The following is a 20,157-nucleotide window of genomic DNA, read 5'->3' on the forward strand; positions in this document are numbered from 1 at the left end:
AGGCCATTTACCATTTGTGTGGATTTTTTTCTATTCCTACTGTGGGTTTTTATTTTCAACTTCTATTCTGTTTTGTGTGTTTAGCGTCAGTTTTCTGTTTGTTTGAATACTCTGAGGAAGTGTTTGTGGATGAAACAGATAAACATAGAATAAACAGTATAAGTGACCACAGGTTGTGGACTAGTGCTACACATCTTGTGGGAAACAACAGAATCCAACAGACTTTAAAAAAACGTCATAACAAGTTAGCATTTCATGTTTACCTGTGACTCACCTGTGCATTTACCTCACTTCTTCACCATGTGAGCCTGTCAGTGATGCATCTTTTTTTAAGACCGCTCCACCTCCGTGATACCTTCTGCTGCCAGACTGATGGAAAGGAAAACAAGCAAACACAGAAGAAATGATGCCAAGACCTGAGGGTGTGTTTGCGTGATATATAGGGATGAGTCAGCCTTCGGAGAGAAGATACATGTTGATGCTCTACATACTGCGTACACCTCTGCTCCCTGAGCACAAACAGGTGCGCGCACCCAAACACAACACACACACGCAGCGCTATGACATCTGCGGTGCAAGGTGAAGGAAGTGAAGGTGCCAGAGGACAAGAGAATGTGTATGCCGCCGGCAAGATTTAGGAAAGTCAGTGTAGGTATTGGGCAGCATGTTGGCACGGTGGTTAGCACCATCTCTGTGTGAAGTTAGCGTATTCTCCGCGTGTCTGTGTGGGTTCTCTTTGGGTATTCAAGAGTCCTCCCACAGTTTTTTCTAAACCAACAAATACTTAAACTTGAAATTTGCCCCTATATATTGTTTTAAAAATTATTTCCGTCAGTCTTCCAAGTTTGGAAAAATATTTTCAGTGAGGTTTTTTCCCCCTCAAAAGTCAGTTACAGTTCAGTTACGTTGTATTCAAATAATGCCAAATCACAGCAACCATCATGTCAAGGGAACTAATATTGTAAGGTAAAGACCCTACACCTACAATAATACAGAGAAAATCCCAACTATCAGATGATCCCCAGTGAGCAAGCACTTGGTGACAGTGGGAATGAAAAACTCCTTTTTAACAGGAAGAAACCTCCAGCAGAGCCAGGCTCAGGGAGGGGCGGGGCCATCTGCTGTGACTGGATGGGGATGAGGGGAGGGACACGGGACAAAAGCCACTGTGGAAGAGAGGCAGAGATTAATAATAACTAATGAGTCATTGCAGAGAGTGAAAAGAGGTGAGTGAAGAAGAAGTGCATCATGGGAAGCAATTGGAAGTACACCAGTATATTACCAGCTCATGGATAACAGCTGATCAGGGCTGAAACTCTTTGGGCTTAACTACTCTGAGGCCGTCAGGGGTTGAAACTAATCTCATATCCAAACAACACATCAGAACATTTACCTCACCAGTCCAGAGTAAACATACTCACCACTAACACTCGGCGGAGATGGAAACTCCATTTCTCATCAGTGTAGAGGAATAGCTTGTGTCCTCTGTGTGATCTAATTGTTATACCGTCGACCCCGAGCGTCTGCTGAGTCAGAGAGGCTGCACATCTCTCCTGTGCCTTCCCTCAGACTCAGTCTGCCTCACCATGCTCATCAACACTAGTGCTCCAGACTGCTAGACAGCAGTCTTAAGCACAAACAATGTTCCCTCTGATAACACTGGAGACAGATGTCTTGGTCATAGTCCTCTACTCTGGAGCCATCTCCTCCTCTGGCAGGAACTTGATACAGTCACACTAGCTTGGAAACATTGGACATGGTCAGAGCAACTATGTAGAGCTTTCCTCCCCATTTTCTCCTCCTCCTTCTTTCTCGCCCTGAGGTTATTTTCAACATGAATGACTTGGTGTCTGACCTTACACAGGGCTGTTATGGCCTCTCGCTGTGTCCACTCATGATCTTATCTGCAGACTTCTCATGTAGGATGTTTACCAGAAGTTTTGTGTGTGGTAAAAAACTTGTAAAAGTCACGACCTCTTTAATCTGAGGTTCTGAGCAAGGTCAAAAGTAGTCGAGACTCAGATTATCTGGGGCCCACCACTTCAGCTAAGGGCATCTGAGGGGCAGTTGGAGGGTCTGCACTTTGCTGTGTGTTGTGGTGGGCTATAAAAGAAAGTGCTGATGTGGAGGGGGTCGCGCTTTCTGATGAGTTGGCTTGTTGAACCTCTGGTGTTGGGCTCAGTAATGCACGAGGAGAGTCTGCTAACCCCTTGTGCTGAGGAGAAATACAAAAGATTCATCTGTTTCATTCTTATCCTTCAATCCAGATTGTGTTTCAGCACAACCAGGCAAAAACAGTCACAACAGCAATAAACCAGTAACTGAGGAAGACTGTAACCTCAATTTATTTTCTCCTCAGTTTATTAAGGTGAACTCAGACCTGTAATGAAAACTGAGACAATCAAGTCTCTGTTTTTTTGTGGTGCCTTTCTTTTACAAAAGAAAAGAAAAGAAAAGAAAAAAAAATCAGCATTTCAGAAAAAGAACAGCAAATCTCAAACATGGTGGTTGTACTTTGATGGTTTGGGGCAACTTTGGACATAATTGATGAAACCATGAATTCTTCTGTCTAACATCCCTAATATCCCATTGAGCCCAGAAACTCAAGCACACTTGCGCTATGCAGCAGGACAACGAAGCGAATCATACCAACAAGTCCACCTCTGAATAGCTCAAAGAAACAAAAACAAAATAGATGTTTTTGAGTGGCCTAATATAAATAGACTTAAAGCTGATGAAGGTCATTCTGAAACATCTCACAGCATGAACAGACCGTTAGGGGGAGGGAGCGGGACTATGGCCAGACACAGGCCAACGAATCCACAAATGACAGTCAAATGAGGGAAGCGCTTTCTCTGTCATGCCAGTGAGACAAGTGCATTGCACTCCTCTCACAAAATACCTTATAAAATGAGAACCGAATGTGATATTGATGTGCTTTAAAAACTGTGAGCATCCAGACAAGTTGCTCTTCACATGTGTGGATTTTGGTGTGTGTGGTGTTTAAACCGAGGTCAGGAGCTTGAGAAATTAAACAGGGAGTGAATAGAAGAACATGATGCAAATGGCTTCAAGTTAAAAATGTATACATCTGTAGGCAAGCGTAGCTACATTTTGAGGGTAAAATGAAGGCTGTAGGGTGAAAATTGTGGTCACAGCAGCAGGTTAAAGAGAATTTTTTTCTGCAAGGTTTTCAGCCTGTTTCACTCTAACCTCACTCGAGCTCTCCACTACACATAAATAGGGAGGGATTTGAGAGATTTTTGTCGTGACATTTTTGAAAATAACTGAAAAACCATAGAAGGTACAGTGAAAAACATCTGTTTGTTTTGTAGGCACTGTTGTCCCGGTCAGTTTGGTGTATAACGGTGTCTGTAGGGCAAAAGGTTCGGGAGAAAATTGGCCCAAAGGAAGGAGAGTCACAGCAGACAAGTGAGAGAGGCTGGTTTCTCCATTCAAAGCTTTATACTACTAATAATAAACAAAATGGCCACTGATGATAACATATACTGACTAATGAGTCATTGTTATTCCAAACACTTGATTGCAGTTATGGTAAATGGGCTGATTCTGCTCAAGGTGCTTAACTGTTACCCTGAGCCCAGCACATCCACTATGGAAATTATTAATGATCCACATGTTTGATTTGGCAAAGAGTACATGCCCTTTCTGATGCAAATCTCCCCATTTATCCAGGTTTGGGACCAGCACTACAGACACAATGACTTGTTGTCCTGTCACAGCACATTTTAAAAGAAGAAACATATAATTTATTTATAAAGTTCCAAAGAAGAAAAAAGCTGTTGGATTACAAAGACTTCTTTACTATTATTATAAAACCAAATAAAAAGTTAAGCAGTGTTTTCTCACTGGTTTGGAGGAGTTAGCAGTTTCACTTCTGAACACTAGATGGAGGCAAGACTACGATGCTGTGATTTATCCTGTGGCAGGGAAAGAAACCAAGTGCTAGAGTATTTAATAAGTTAAATTAATAACAGCACTGAATATGTTTTGAGTTAAACAAAATAAAGAAAAGTGTCCGAAGAAATAAACCATTTATAGACAATGATCTGTTATGAATGTATTTATTATTGCTGGAAGAAAGCACACAGCTTCAGGTTTATTTTTAAAAAGGTCTCATGATCCAACAGCTTATGAGATATGAACAGCATATTTAATGTTACAGCTCAATATGTGGGCAGAAAACTCTGCAGTTCAGGTTCTGTCTGCCACTACCTAATACAGTACAGGAGCAAAGGAGTGTTTGAATGGTTTCCCTTCACATCCGTATTCTAAAGCATTCATGGCTCTGCTGACGCCACACTGATTCTTATCTAAGCAGTCTTTACTCCTGTTGGCTAAGAAAGGTGAGCTTATTGATGCCATGTAACCACTGTGTGTGGAAACAGTTTGCTTTTAGGTGCCCTGCTCTCCCCAAAGCTGAATCTCATGTATACTGCAGAGGCCTACAGAGTTCGTGTATATGCAACTACCTCCTTCCTTCCATCTCCTGCTCCACAGCTTGCTTACAGCTGCAAATGCTGTGAGACCGAACTGTACCCACCAGCTTCCAGCAGATTTATCGTGCATCACCACAGACAAACTGACCTTACAACATTTCACATTTAGCCAGCACACGCATGTCATGCAAACATGAAAAAATAAATGGTAATTTTGTAAAGAGCTGCAGTGTAAACCCAAAAAGAGAGAGCAGGCCTGGTTTCATCAGTGCAGCTTGCATTTGTGTGGGTTTGCAAATAATTACTCTGAAGAGCCAAGTTGGACATGTAGTTTGCTTATAATGGTGCCTGTAAATATGAGTATACATAAAGTGTAAGTGACTGTATAATGTGACACCAGAACATGTTGATTGTATTCCATTGAAGTCCACCTTTAGTTAGGTTTAAGGTCAGCAAAGAAGTCTGTTTGTTAGTTTTTGCCAGATTAAACAAGTCTGTTCTAAAGTATCTGTTTTCATGTTGTGCCAAAATATATAATTACTGCATACTTCATAACACTTTTCAATCAGAGAATAGCATCAAGTCTGGGATATTGATCTGGTTTTGCATTTGGTGAGGGTCAGTGTCACTACTCGTAGCATGATGCGATAGCTGGAGCTTACAGAGATTGCACAGGGAGTCCAACTCCTCCAGGATGGCACATTGATACGTGTCATTGCCAGGACAGTCTTAAGAGCATGGAGGAGATTTTAGGAAACTGACAGTTACTGAGAGCTCCACAGGTCCACAGGATGAGCTCTGCCTGGTGTGAATGTCTCTGACCAAACAATCGCAAACCTGTTGTTCAGCATGACTGGTTTGGTCTTAGGTCTGTGATGGCCTGGGGAGGCATATCCACGGACCTCTACAGGCTAAGCAAGCTAGCCTACATGTCAGTTTTTGCAGGTATCAGGATGAAGTCCTTGGAACCTTTGTCAGACCCAACGCTGGTTCAGTGAGTCCTGGGTTCTTCTGGGTGAATGACAATGCCTGGCCTTATGTGCCAGGAGCATTAGGGAACTTCCTGGAGGATGAAAGAACTGATACCACTGACTCACCCTCACCACAAATGACCTAAATCGAACAGAACATATCTGGGAAATTATGTTTTGGTCCATCTGATGCCAGCAGGTTGCACCTCCGACTCTTCAGGAGCTCAATGATGCTCAGTAATGGGAGAAGATCCCCCAGGATGCCATTTGTATCATTTTGTGGTGCTCTAATGAAATTCTGGCAAAATTCCATTGCTGGAATTCAGTATAGATATTCAACTTTTTTTTAAAAATTGAGATCTGATGTGTTTTTTTCAAATTGTTCCTCCTTTTATTTTATTTTTTTGAGCAGTGTATTTCATGCTGAATATCAGAATACTATTACATGACCAACAGAAAAACGGTTTGAGTTGGAATAATAAAAAAAAGAGGCCATTTGTGCATTCCTGGAGGAAAAAGTGTGTCCCAGGTGCAAAAATACAAATCAAAGGGAAAGAAAAGCTTGAATTTGAGGATTTCTCTCACTGTAATAATCATCACAGAACTGACACTATAAGCTAATGAGCTGCAATACTTCAGAGGCTAGAAACTGTATGTTGAGTGATTAAAGTCACTCTGTCAAATGAATATTTACGCACTGAAGCAAAGACTCAGACTGTATATAAGAGGTGCACTTCAGGTGTCACACACCTGGATTCTTTCTAATAGTTTTTAGAGGACTATTCCATTGGAATACATTCCATTCAATAAGAAGTCTGGTTGTCCCCTGCTTTCCTCTATGGCCTCAGTAAACCTTTTCCTGGTGTATTCATGGTTTCAGTAGTTAGAATAGAATAGAATAGAATAGAATAACCCTTTAATTGTCCCACAAGGGGAAATTTGGTTGTAACAGAAGCAAGAAAAACACAGGACACAGAACAGAAACATACACGATTTATTTTTACATATTTACATCAAGGACAATAGTTACCAATACATCAATTTTCCTGTAGACTCCTGGTGGAGCAACACCACCACGCCAACGGACTCTGTTCTGCGCTGTTCTCTTCAGCTGGGTCCACACCATTCCAGCAGCCTTCACTTTGCTCTCGACAGATCTTCTCCACATCTGTTTGGGTCTCCCCACTTTCCTTTTCTCTTGTGGGTTCCAGTCCAGTGCTTGCCTTGTGATGTTGTCGAGTGGTTTTTGAAGTGTGTGGCCTATCCAGCCCCATTTTCTCTTCTTGATGTCTTGACCGACCGGGTTCTGGCTGGTTCTCTTCCACAGGTCTGTGTTTGAGATCTTCTCAGGCCATCTGATGTTGAGGATGTGTCGCAAACACTTGTTGATGAAAATCTGTATCTTGCTGGTAGTGGTGTTGGTCACCCGCCACGTCTCAGACCCATACAGGAGGACTGCTTTCACATTGCTGTTGAAGATGCAGATCTTGCTACGCTGAGATAAGGCTTTGGAGTTCCAGATGGGCCGCATGGTGTTAAATGCAAGCTTTGCTTTGTTGATCCGGCTCCTAACGTCTTCATCTGCGCCGCTATCGGTGTTGACTATGCTTCCTAGGTAGACGAAGCGGTTGGTTTCCACCAGGTCTTCTCCCTGTAGCTGCAGTGGATGTTCTTGTCAGTTGTTCAATCGCATCACCTCCGTTTTTCTGACATTGATCTTCAGGCCGGTCTTTTCTACCTCTTCAGCGAGCTGGGTAAGCTTGGACTGTGCATGTTGCTGCTTATGGGACAGAAGGCTGATGTCGTCTGCAAAATCCAGGTCCTCCTGCTGTTTGGTGAGGGTCCACTGGATATTGGTGTTGCTGCCCTCTGTGGTTCTTCTCATGATCCAGTCCATGACGATCAGGAAGGTTGTTGGTGACCAACACATACCGACACATACAGTATTAAAATTAAATTAAATTAAATACAGATAAGAAGCAAACCCAGGTTGTAGTGTGAATCGGTTGATAAAATAGTGCAAGTTACAGTGCCGATGTAAACACCTATAGTTGTTTTGCTGTATTCAACATAACTTTCATCTTTTACAAAATAGTCCCCATTAGAATCAAGGAAGGTAAAGCTGGGAATTCCTTAGCTTTAATTAACTGGGTTATTTCAACAGAAATATTGCATTAGCTGTTTTGTTTTAAAAAATATATATATATAAATATAAGTTGATTTCCTGAGGGTCAGAAGTAATTGGATAGTTGTCTCACAAATGTTATTCCATGAGAAATTAAGCAGACGAAAAATTTGGAGCTGTGTCCAAATGTTCAGCTTGCATTTGGTAGCTTTTCTTTGGAACTCTCACTATAAGGCAAGCTGATGCTATGATTATGCTAAAAACAAAACAAACCTGTCAGATAGCACAAACTTTAGAAGTGGCTGTAGATGAAAGGAAGGAATACACTGGCCAGCTCAACAACACAAAAAGGCCTTGAAAACTACAGGAGTCAATCAAAATACAACAGAATTATTCCCATGGTTATGAAAACCAACATTACAATGGTGTACAGGGTTGTACTCTCTGCTCAGATTCAGCAACATGGAATTTAGGGCACTATGCACAAAACTAGCCATCAGTTTGTGCAATAAATGTAGCAAACTCTTTAAATAAAGCTGCAAGTCTGCACTTTAATCACATACTGGCTGTTTGATTTAAAACCCAGCATGATGATATACGGAAAAAAAAGAAAAATGTGTCTATCCAAAAACCTGTGGAGCTAACTGTACAGTATATGCACACTCCAGTAATCAAACACAAATGAAAGGTCTGTTATCATTGGTTTAAAAAGAAAAGGTGTAAAGAGAACACAGGTGACATCTAATGCCTCAAACACAACTGTAGCAGCTGAGCGAGGAGAGCACAAAGGTGTCGCTCTGATGAGATGACACATCTCCTAATCCACTGTGCATAACTTGCTTGGCAGACATCGAGGCTATGGAGACACGGGAATAAGATGAGAGTGGGGGGTGGCAGTGTGTAGCCCTGCAATCAGAGGGGCTGTATCTGTCAAAGAGATGAGGCCTTTGGTTTATGAATTTGAAGGAGTAAATAAATAAATAAAGCCTATCTATAATGTAGTTTCTGACTTTAATTTTGCAGCTTTGCCTTTTCAATAAATCCAGCCTCCCTTCATTTGCTGGTACACTACAAGTTGCTTATCTGCTTTGAGATGGAGGAGAGCGTCCAGTCTTCTGTTGATGTACAGCAGGAAATAACCGGGGAATGGGAAATTTAATGACATTTACTATTCCTGCTACTATTGATCTAAAATATCACATAAACACAAACAGAAGAGCACGCTGTGTTAATGTGTTCTCTCTTTATTCAGTGGTGGCAATGTATTTTTATACAGTATGTAAACAACTTTCTATCTCTTCATTCACTCTTTACTTCTTTCTGCCTTCTCCCTTCATCTTGGCCATTGATTCGTCTTTACATTCGGCTCTGAGGACAGTCTGTTCCAATTAAGACTGCATCATAAATGTAAGGAGGGACTCAGACTGTATGAAAAACATCTGGGGCATCTTTCAAAACATTCTGTGTCCAGACTGGAACTCCTTAGATCTCTGTGCCGAGCTCTCTCAGCAAACACCGGAACTGTTTGCAGTATATAAGAAATCTGTTACTCATACCTGTCAGCGATAACGGCTACAGTGGGAAAATTCAATAATCAAACACAAAACTGCATCGGCCCTGAGAGCTCGACGTGCTGCACCAGAAAAAATGCGAATGACAAAAAAACGCATTTCAGAAATGGAACATCACATTCACGGAGTTACAAAAACAAACAAACAAACAGGCAGGTTGACAGACATCCATGAATCTGAAAACGCACATGCTGCAACATCAGCACAAATAAGACTGTGGCTCTGACATTGTTTATTTACCAACGTCTCTAAATGTTGGCTTCTGCTTCCTGTATTTGTGCTTCTTGTCTGTATTCAAAGAGATGATTTGTTTATTTGACCAATGACAATCTCATACAACAAAATGAATGATGCCACAGTATGTTCATCATTCTAAATGATTAACACTTTAGCAACTTTGTTAAATAAACAGAGTTAAATAACATGTTTTGAAGCAACGTTCCATTGTTGGACACACAAGTTGTAGATCTGTTTTTGAAAAACAAAAAAACTAACAAAAAATGATAAAATAGACAAAAGTTGGCTGAAAACTGGAGTTTGTTTTCACCAAAATGTATTTTTAAAAGACAGCTTGATTGTACTTTTTAAGTAGGGAAAGATCTATGACTGTGTTTTGTATTTTATTTCGATTACAATCAATAAGTGTACAATATCTTTGTACTATCAAGTTATGGTAGTGCAGACTTACCGTATAAGAGCATGCCCATGTTCTACTAACATCTGTACATCAGTCCTGGGATTAACTCTCCATGTTTGAAGGCAAATGTGCTGTGCTCAAAGTTATAAACCGGACATCTCTTAATGATCAAAAAAAGAAAACATAAACAAACAAACAAATAAATAAAAGCACAGCAGTGCAGCATGGATACATATGTACTGTATGCCATTACAGTTTGGTTTCATTCATATCCATACAATCCCCAAAATGCTGAAGTCACCTTTTCAGCCTTTTACATGCAGCCTCTGCTGTCCACAGAATATTCAGTCCTCTCTGCTCTGACCAAGTTACCCTGGGACCCTAACCCAAGAGGCCTTGGTTCCACTGCGACCCGAGCCCTTTTGCTTGCTGTCTTCCCCCATCTCCTTCTCCCTGCCTTCCTCACTCCTCTTTACTTAAAGCTTTCTAACAGAGACAACAGAAATAAAATAAAAAAAATACTAAAATTGTTGTTGTTATCCACACACAGGATATAAACAGTGGAAGCAGCTTCTTTGTCTGAACAATGAAGCCAGAGCAAAAGTGCTAATTCCCCGATTTCCAAGTTTTCCTTCTAAATTTTTCACGATATTCTCCCAAACTGGAGTCTAAGAGCAATAAAGCAGGGTGTGTTTTGAGTCAGCCTACTTGATAAATTGTTACTGTATCAGGCTGCAGTCAAATTGTTGGTCACCACAATCAACAACCATCCACTTTAAGATAGCACTTCACAACCAGTTGGTGAAGTGGTTATGTCCAGCGTCTATATACAGTCTTTGATATTAACCTTTCAGTTATGCTTGGAGCTCCAAGTCTTTACTGCGCTGACCTGAAGCTGCTGAAGTGAAAAGCGCACGTCCTAAAAACAACCTTTCAGCCCTGAGACTCACAGTGTCATCGACAGCAATATGAGCCCTTCAGAAAACATGAATCATTGGGTCATTAAATTAGAGTATGGTGATTAAACTCAGGATCATGATGTTTTATAACAAATAAGTCAAAGCATGCAGCAACAGATTAATTCCTGCCTTTGTGAGTGGGCGGGGTCATCCCAAACCCTCCATCTTCTGCTTTTTGGTGTCTTCTTCTTGTTATTTGACGACACTCGTCTCTGTTGATTAGATGATTAGTAGAGTAGCTCCGTGAAGGTGTGTTTTTATTGAAAACCATTCAAGTCTCACCATAAAACTTTATGGCGAGACACTGCTGTGTTTTTATTAGCCTAATGATACCACTATAGTCCGTCACAGGCTGGTGGATGATTATTACAGACATTCACAGCTGCTGTGTTTGAGAGAATTCCACAAAAGCTAAGATGATGTTAGAAGTGTATCCAAAACCTCCTGGTGTTCAGTTTCTCATCTTTGTTCACATCCAAACTTACAGCAGTCCAGCACAATCCTATACCAGCACATGACATTATTTGTAGAAGTCGGTGTTCTTGCCAGTTTGCTGCTAACATGTAACTCAGTTAATCCTCATGAATCCTTTTTTCATGCTTGTACAGAGCTTTGACTTTCTCATCAAAAAGATTGGAAAAGTTAAACATATTCTGAGACTTTTTTAATAACTCGGTCATGCTTCTGTGTTCACTTTTTTTAGGGATCTGAAGGGGCTTGGATGGGGAAATAACTAATTATGGCAGACTTACCAAACACGCTGCTGGAACTGAGTTGGTTTCACTGAGTGCACAGTAAGTAGAGAAAACCTCAGCTATCTGGCCTGAAACTTCAAGCTTCAGTGTTGGTGTCATGCTGTGGTTTGTCTGTGTTGGCCTGCGCTCTGTTCATTAGGCCTTGATTTGTCCATGTCCCTGTTGGCTTGAGCTGTGTTCACTTGGCTTCAATTACATTTGGTACAAAGAGGCTGTTAAGCCTCTGATTGGACTTCAAAGCCTGTGGTGTTTATATTTTGACATAAAGCAAATATCTTAACAAGATATATGTGTTGTTCTAATATTGGTGCTCTATGCTCATTCTTGTTATGTTGGAATTGGTTTTTTTTTTTGTTCTTCTAACAGAACTTTTATCACTTTAATTGTCTAATGAAGCAAGTACTAATGATGTAGTCTGATGTAGGCTGCTTGGCTTACAGACAGATGTGTGGACAACATAACAAAATGATTTTTCCATCTCACCTCAAAGATTTCAAGATGCATGTCAATCCTCCAGGTCCCCACTAACATCATTAGTCAGGTTGCCAGGCAGAATAGATGGGTAATGCCTCTGATACAAATATTTCTCTCGATCCCCTTTCAGGAGACATGCATTGCAGAGCCCTCGGGGACTATGTAATCTGTCTTTCGACACCTGTTTAAAGAACAGTACCTGTGATGAATGAATACATCAAGCCGGGGATGCTCGATTCATTTCAACACACCGTAATTCCCCCCTCTGTGGTTTAAACATATTGTAATGTGTGCAGCAGCTTGTAGATTTTGTAAAGGACCCAATGCTACAACAAAGTGAGAAGAATTCAGAAGACAGCTTGTCCAAGTCCACTGTCTGTTTACTCAAAGGTCAATAAATGCACGCCTTCACTGAATGGGTTTTGAGATGCTGTCAGCTGCTGGCATTTACTTTCATTTTATTCAATTAACTTCAGTGATATAATTTGCTCTCACAGATGTCAGACCACCTGCCATATCTTAATTGTCTTATAATTAAACTAATCTTTATCTGTGGGGCAGTATTCAAAGCCATATACACACACATAACACATTTTTTTGAGAAAAAAGCACTTTTGGTTTATCAAACTGAGAAAGTTACTTTTACTTACCTAATTTAAAGTTGGGGCTAATTTATGTCAAAGGTAAGACATTTTTCCAATATGTCTACTTGTAGGTAAACTCATTGGCATGCTGTGTGGCCCTTAGCCTTAACAGTTTAAGGAGGACATAGAGGCTGGATCACTTAAAGTTGGTAATTTGGTTAATAGAGTGGGTCTAAATAATTGTGAAAATAAATTGGTCTTTTAAAAGGTTATCTGTACCCTGACACATGGCCACCTTTCAGGAATATAAAACGACACCTTGTTAAGTGATTAGACAGGCTCATTTCAGCAGCTATTTTCACTGCTTCTCCCTTAATTATTTCATTTTCTCCTCTTCTCTGAATCCACCTCTAAACGATTGATTTTTTTTTCAGGGAAATTGGTTTATAAAACCTCTATAAGAAGAGAAGGTGGCAGGTAAGCGTGAGACGATCAGGGAGCGAGCTGAGGAGGAGGTGAGCGTTTGATGGATAGTGCTGGTGAAGACGTGAGGGGGAGATGCTCCGCGTGGTAAATAAAATCTGTGTTTGTGCCTTAACAGGCTTTCCTTGCAATTACAGTCTCTTGCAATTACAGCAATTACAGTCTCTTGTATTCCATAAGCTGCCTCCAGCCATTTGTTTGAAGCCAATTCATCACGGTACAAGAAAGAAAATTAACATTACTGATTGAACTTCAGCATGCTGAAGTCAAATGAGGATGGGACGTGAGCTTCTGTCTTCCGGGGCAATGCAGATTTTCATCCACAGTTTCAACAGTGGCTCTGAAAATAGCATCTTCTATGAGAAGATTCAGCTGTAATGAGAATACTGCAGGAGTTGTGCCATTAGTCGCATACGAAGATACATCATATAACCGACTTATTTGGCCTCTGGGGTTTCACTGTAGTTTTCTTTGACTGAGGTTTTCTTTTTTCTCTGCTGTGCCGCTGAGACTCACAATTTAATCAATTCCCCTCTCTGAGCATGAGAAAGGGAAAGAAAAGGCAATTACTGAAGGAGAAAATATGATAAGGGTAAAGAATTGAACCCTGACTGTCAAAAGAAGATGGATTAGTTGTGTTTGGTTAGGTAAGTCACACAGGCTTAATATTTACTGTGTGGTGAGAGAAAATGAAGCCTAAGCATCAAATCATCAAGGTTTGACTTACTTGCATAGAGCTGTACTCTAACGACAATTCATTTATGACTGTGTGGGCCAATCAGCCAACTCAATAACCTTATGTAAATGTACACAGACGGACAAGTGGCTGTAATAATAAGAACAGCTCAATAACAGGAGACAAGTTTAATTAAGACCACCCATCGTAGACTTTCATTAAGGTCCCTAAATACTTTTAATTAGTTACAGAAAGGGGAAGTTTTCTTAATGTTGAACATTTTAATTATTACAACGCATGTTTTGTTTGCTCTTTGACCTTTGTATCTTTTTTCTTTTCTGTCTCATTTTTAAGAATTTTTTTAATTAAATTTATTTAAAGCCAACAAAAGTAGAAAAAGTGATAAAAGAAGAAAAATATAAACACAAAGAGCCAAAGTTAAATGCCCTTTAAAATATTTATTTTTTCTAGATTTTATTCTTGAGTCATCATCTTAGCAGAGATTATTACATTTTTAGTGATTGTTATTATTGTCATTACTGTTACTGATAGCTATCTTACTGTAGATATCTCTTAAATGTATTTGCTTACCACAGCTGTGACACAGTCACAATTTAATACAACTTAGCTCTTCTTTTCACGCTGTTCCATGTCTGGCAATGTTCACATTCTGTATAACTTGTTGCTTTTTTGAGGAGGTGGTACAGACTAATGAATCAGTCTAGTGACAAAAGTTACAAATAGTTGAAATGAAAGGTGTTTGTTTAAAACAAAAATTAATGAAGGATTCATGGTGAATGAGTTTATTCAATTCAATTCAATTTTATTTATAAAGTGCCAAATCACAACGACAGTCGCCTCAAGGTGCTTTATACTGTAAGGTAGACCCTACAATAATACATACAGAGAAAAACCCAACAATCATGTGACCCCCTATGAGCAAGCACTTTGGCGACAGCGGGAAGGAAAAACTCCCTTTTAACAGGAAGAAACCTCCTATTTATTATCCAAATAACACTGAAGCTAGTCTTTTCTGTCATTGTTTTGTGAAAATATTCGTGAAAATATTTCCTCCTGCCATGTGGGAAATGATGTAAAAAGTTTGAGACCCACTGCTCTAGTGGTTGTGCTCCTAATAGGAGTAGCAGCAGGTATAATGGGGAAATTCTAGTTAAGCAGTGGTAGCATGTTGGTACCCATACTCTGTCTGGAGAGACCATCTGGTGCTTAATGGGGGCAGTTTAAAAATGATGTGGTACATCTGTCTGTGGGCCACCCTTGCTTGTACTGTTGTTGGTCCATCACCCAACTACTGAAAAGAGCAAAGCTACAACACTAAGTGAAAGTAAAGAGTGTTAGAAAGAAAGCACCCACTGCCTGTATTTGCCGATATAATTTGGGGTAATAGCCAGAGTACCCTCAGACAAGTGTATTGCAGGGCTAACACAGAGAAACAGACGTCATTAGTTCCTATGACCAATTCAGCATCACCAATGAACCTAAGCTTCTGCATGCCTTTGGATGTTGGGAGATAAACCATACAAGCACAGGTCCCAGCTTCCTAGTGTACTTGAACCCACAGGACCTTCTTGCTGTGAGGGACGCGTGCTAACCACTGAACCACCATGTGAAAAGGAAGCCAGTGCAGCTAAACTGTTCACTGCCTTGTGCAATGGCTGTGTAGACACTTATCAACACAGTACCTGCTGGGACCAGACTGCAGACCAGAGAGAACTCCAAAAGTTATAGCAGGCAACTAAGTGTACACTCCTGCTCAGAGCAGCCCTTTATAAAGGAGACTGAAGAACAGCTCTACCAAAGTGCCTTATAGTACCAAGCCACACATCCATAACTAATTCAATTCTTAATTCAGTTCAGTTCAGTTTTATTTATATAGTGCCAAATCCCAACAACAGTCGCTGCTTATATATCCCATGCTGGGTCTTGGCACACCCCATCAGCTTATCCTGTGTCTGAAACAAGCTGTGAGGCTCATTTCTTTGGAAATATTAGTAGTAATATGGTTAACGTAACCCCTGTTTGGGCAGAGGAGCTGTTTAGCACTGAAGATTGATCATTATGCTGTACATAAAACTTGTCATGGTGTTAATTATATGAGCTACAGTACTTCTAGGAACCATATTTTTCCAATTATTTGGCAAATATGTTCTTACAGTTCGGAAATAGCCATTCCAAGGGTATTGCCTGGCCAGTCTGCTGATCTATTGCGAGGTTAACAGAGAAAAACAGATAACCATTCACTCTCACAGCCAATTTAGAATCACCAGTTAAGACAACTTTCATGCCTTTGAACTATGGGAGGAGAGAATCCACACAGACACTGGGAGCACACTGTAACGCCACACAGCGAGTTTGTTGCTGTGAGGCAGTGGTGCTCTCCACCATATCACCATTCCACATACATATCCTTTCACTAGATGTTTTGTTGATGGAGGTGGAAAGCACCATCTAACCGTAAAGACCCTAACACAGGATTCACACTAACTTTGTACTCATTCGAGCACTTAGTGTCATTACTTTGGTTCCTGGAAGTGTCCGCTTCCATCAGGCTTCCAAAACCTAGGCTTTGCAGACAAACTTTGTAATCATTAACAGCAACAGAACAAGTGGGTAAAACCATACCAGCAAAATGCACCCCAAACCTACAGCAACACCACTACCGAAACACCTTCTTGAGTTGGCTGTAACTCAGCAGGTCGTCTAATATTTGGAAGGGTGATGGTGCGATCCCTGGTTCCTCTGCTCTGCATGCCAAAGTATTCTTAGCAGCATACCAACCTCAAGTAGTTCTACAAAAGCATTTAGGTAGAAAACAGTGATTGTGTGTATGAGGCATGTAGTATACAGTGCTTTGACTGTTTGAGTAGAAAAGCGCTATATAAGAACCAGTTCATTTACCTCATTATGGGGGTCTGGTGTTCAGGTGTACCTCTCTGTACATGTTAACAACTGCATTTCAGAACTTCATAGCGATTATTTATCTGTTTGTATCAGTGAACCAGGAAAAGTGTGCAATGATGAAACAGAAAATGTTGTGGAACCTGCATGCAGGTTCCACATAACGCTGAAATACTGAACTGCTGGTCTGTGGGACTATCACTCAGTTTCAGATAAAGAAACTAAAAGCTGAACCTGTGTCAAACGAAATAAAATGTAATCTGTCTTCAGTTTACTCGTTATTCACAGCCTCTTGGATCTGCCCGGAGCTGTAGCCTTTCTCTGTGTTTCTCACACTCAGAATTATTCTCATTGCAACAACAATGCACTGTACATTTCCATATGTTGTTCTGTATTTGCTGCATTTGGACCCAGGGGCTTATGCATAACCGAAGAAGTAGAAAAGCAAGAAATCCCTTCAAAAGGGGGATAAATAGCACCTTTACAAAGAACAACACTCCAGTAAACATTTGTAACCTGAATACTGATTCAAAAACAAAAAGCCCGGAGAGATTCATAAGTGAAATGATTGATATGATATCCTGTTATTCTCAGCAGGGTAATATAAGTCAGATAGGACTTAATTTCACTCAAAATAAAGGATTCACTTGAGATCTAAAAAAAAACAACACCAACAGTATGTGTCTGGAGCGGTACACAGTGTCCTGTTAAAATGTGTCTTGTTATATTACAAACATATATGTGAGTAAGGGTGATCTGTTCACAGAAGTGGAATCAACCCTTTCTTAATCGAGACTTGTCATCAGGTGGACTTGTCACTGGTTTATCATCTGTGATACCTCCAACCCTAAATTGGTGAAATTGGTGCCAGGGCACTACTTTTTAAAGAAATTTTTCATTATTCTCAGTTTTTCAAAAAAGCCATCAGCACCTGAATAATGATTTGCAATCAGCATAGCTGGACATGAAACTGGGTCAAAATGGAATTACTGTCATGGCACAGTGGCTCGTGAAGTGGAATGGACTCAAGTGCAGATTCAAAATCCGGAGGCTTGAAGTGAAATTTAACAAAAGAATCTTTATTTACAACGTATATAATAATAAGCAAACTTGGGCAATGGCTAGATTTAGCATGAAACATAAATGGCTAAGGCTAAGGCAATAACTAAACCAATAACAGGTCACTGTGATGGCTGGGTGCGGGGAATGGACAGGAGGAAACTATGGCAGACCAGGGGCACTGAAACAAAGGAGAGCACTGTCAGAGAAGTCCAAAGGATTTGTGAGTAAATCTGAGAATCAAAATCAATGAGACGTCTTACGTGCTTGAAGGTGGAGATTGCTGGAGGTGGGGGCGTGAGGCAAAGGCCAAGGTGAGTTTCTGAGTATGATGCAGGAGTGCAGGGAGGCAGGCAGGAGAGAATGGCAGTATGGGTGAAAGAGTGTTATTGGCAGCAGCAGACCAGAATCCTGGAGAGGAATTATGTTGAGGTTTGGAAGATAAGCTCCGGGTGCCAACTATGATGCACTACGAAAACCATGAGGCCATGAACTATCAAAGTTTAGAAGATAATCTGGCAAAGACTAGTGTGCAATGGTCATAAATACTGCTGGTGTGATTGAAATCAGGTGAGGAACAGGGAGGAGGCAACGAGGACTCCACCCAGAGGAGGGAAGCCGATGCTGTGGAAAGTTACTCAGGCTCACCCAGACCATGACAAGCGAACCGTTATTAAATCCATTGCCTATATCTTAGGCTCTGGTAATGTATAGAGGTATTTCTGTGTGAATTGTTTAAGCATTCAAGCTTTTGGTGAACTTACTATGAGCTTTATGAGCAATGTAGCAGTATCCATTAAATGAGTGAGGACTTAATTGCAATATAGAAAAACCAGTAGGAAATGTTTTATTAGGATATCACATCAGAATGAAGCCAACGTGTCTAAGCAATCCAAGCTTAGACACAATTTTTAGAGGGTGAGAATCAGGCAAAAATCATAACGAACACACTATCTAAGCTGCTCCGCTTGCCCACAGTTGCTCGGTACAGCCACTTTGCAACCCAGCTTAATGCCAACTCTTCTCTATAGTCATTTTGCTCTGCAGTTGCACATGTGCACATGGAACTATGGGGAGATACAGTATTCTGCAAATAGAAGTAACTGAGTGAATAGTCCTTCAGACAGTACACTTTGTTTGCACATCCAATCTGTTTCCCCCAAAAGATTTACTTGCTCCTCTGGTGTTGGCTATTACAAGACATACAGAGGTTCTGTCAGTTCAAATTAGTTTTAATCAGCCTTTTATATGCACAGTGTCTTTTATGTGTCACACATGTCTTAATATAACACAACTTCAGGAATGTTCTCAGATATGTACAGTCCATGTTTTTTTTATACTTTGATATGTCAATATAGAGGAAGAAGTGCACTGTTGCACAGGTGTTTCTCTGAAGACTTAAATTAGAACCTGGTGATGACTGGTTGTGTCTGAGCCGGATTATGTTGTTTGTTTCTCTAAGCTGCTTGTTTAATCCATCAGGAAGGTCTGTTTATGGAGCTTTCTGACAGCGGACATATTTCCTTGTCAAACACAGCTGCATCTTAATATGATAAATGGGTATTTTCCTTTCAGGTGTGCCAGATCCAGGGACCAGGGACGGTTCGTGTTGCTTACTGGGACATTTAAATGGAACAGCACCATTTTTAACCTTATTAATTACACCTGTTCTTACTCTCTATGACAATTTCAAATGTGTACTGTGAGAAACAATTGCTTCAGTGCTCTGACATACAATGCTGTGAAAAAGTATTTACCCCCTTTCCTGGTTTCTTATCTTTTTGTGTATTTGTGAAACTTTGATTAAAACTGATTATTAGATTAAAAAAATAACCCAAAAGAGTAAAAGTTATTGAAACAAAAATGTTATTTAAGTGAGAGAACTCTGGCTCTGTCTGAAGAAGTTAATCATTGTTAAATCATGAATGACTTGCGGCTGATTATACAATATGTAACCACCAAAGAACCCATACGATCATTACTTAAACAGAGATTTTACATAGGCAGAAACTCTGTTTGACAGAAAACAAAGATGCACCTCGACTGCAATTATTGCTGCCAAGAGTGGCACAACCATTTGTTAGGTTTAGGGGGCAGTTACTTTTGCACATAGGGCCAGGTGGGTTCGGAAAGCTGTTTCCCTTAATAATCGAAATCCTGGTTTAAAAATAGGAGAAAAAAAACCCCTGCAAGTGTTCCCCTTTGTTTCAAATATTGATGTGTTATTGTTTCATTCAGACTTCAACAATATGATACATTTACAGCTGTGATCAGAAGTTGTCGTGGTAATTCTGGGCTGTTAATGATTTCACTGAACGGTTCTTTATCCAGGGTGGAATGATTGTACAGCAAACATCTTTCATGTTGGCGGTTGTGGATAAACAGTTCTTATACTTGCTGAAGCCTGTTTATTTTATTAACATTTCTTTGAGCCTGTCTGTATTAGAGAAAATCCAAAAGACATTCAAACTTGTGCGTCCAGTT

This window comes from Aulonocara stuartgranti (assembly GCF_965226115.1).
Source record: "Aulonocara stuartgranti genome assembly, chromosome: 10".
Lineage (NCBI taxonomy): Eukaryota > Metazoa > Chordata > Actinopteri > Cichliformes > Cichlidae > Aulonocara > Aulonocara stuartgranti.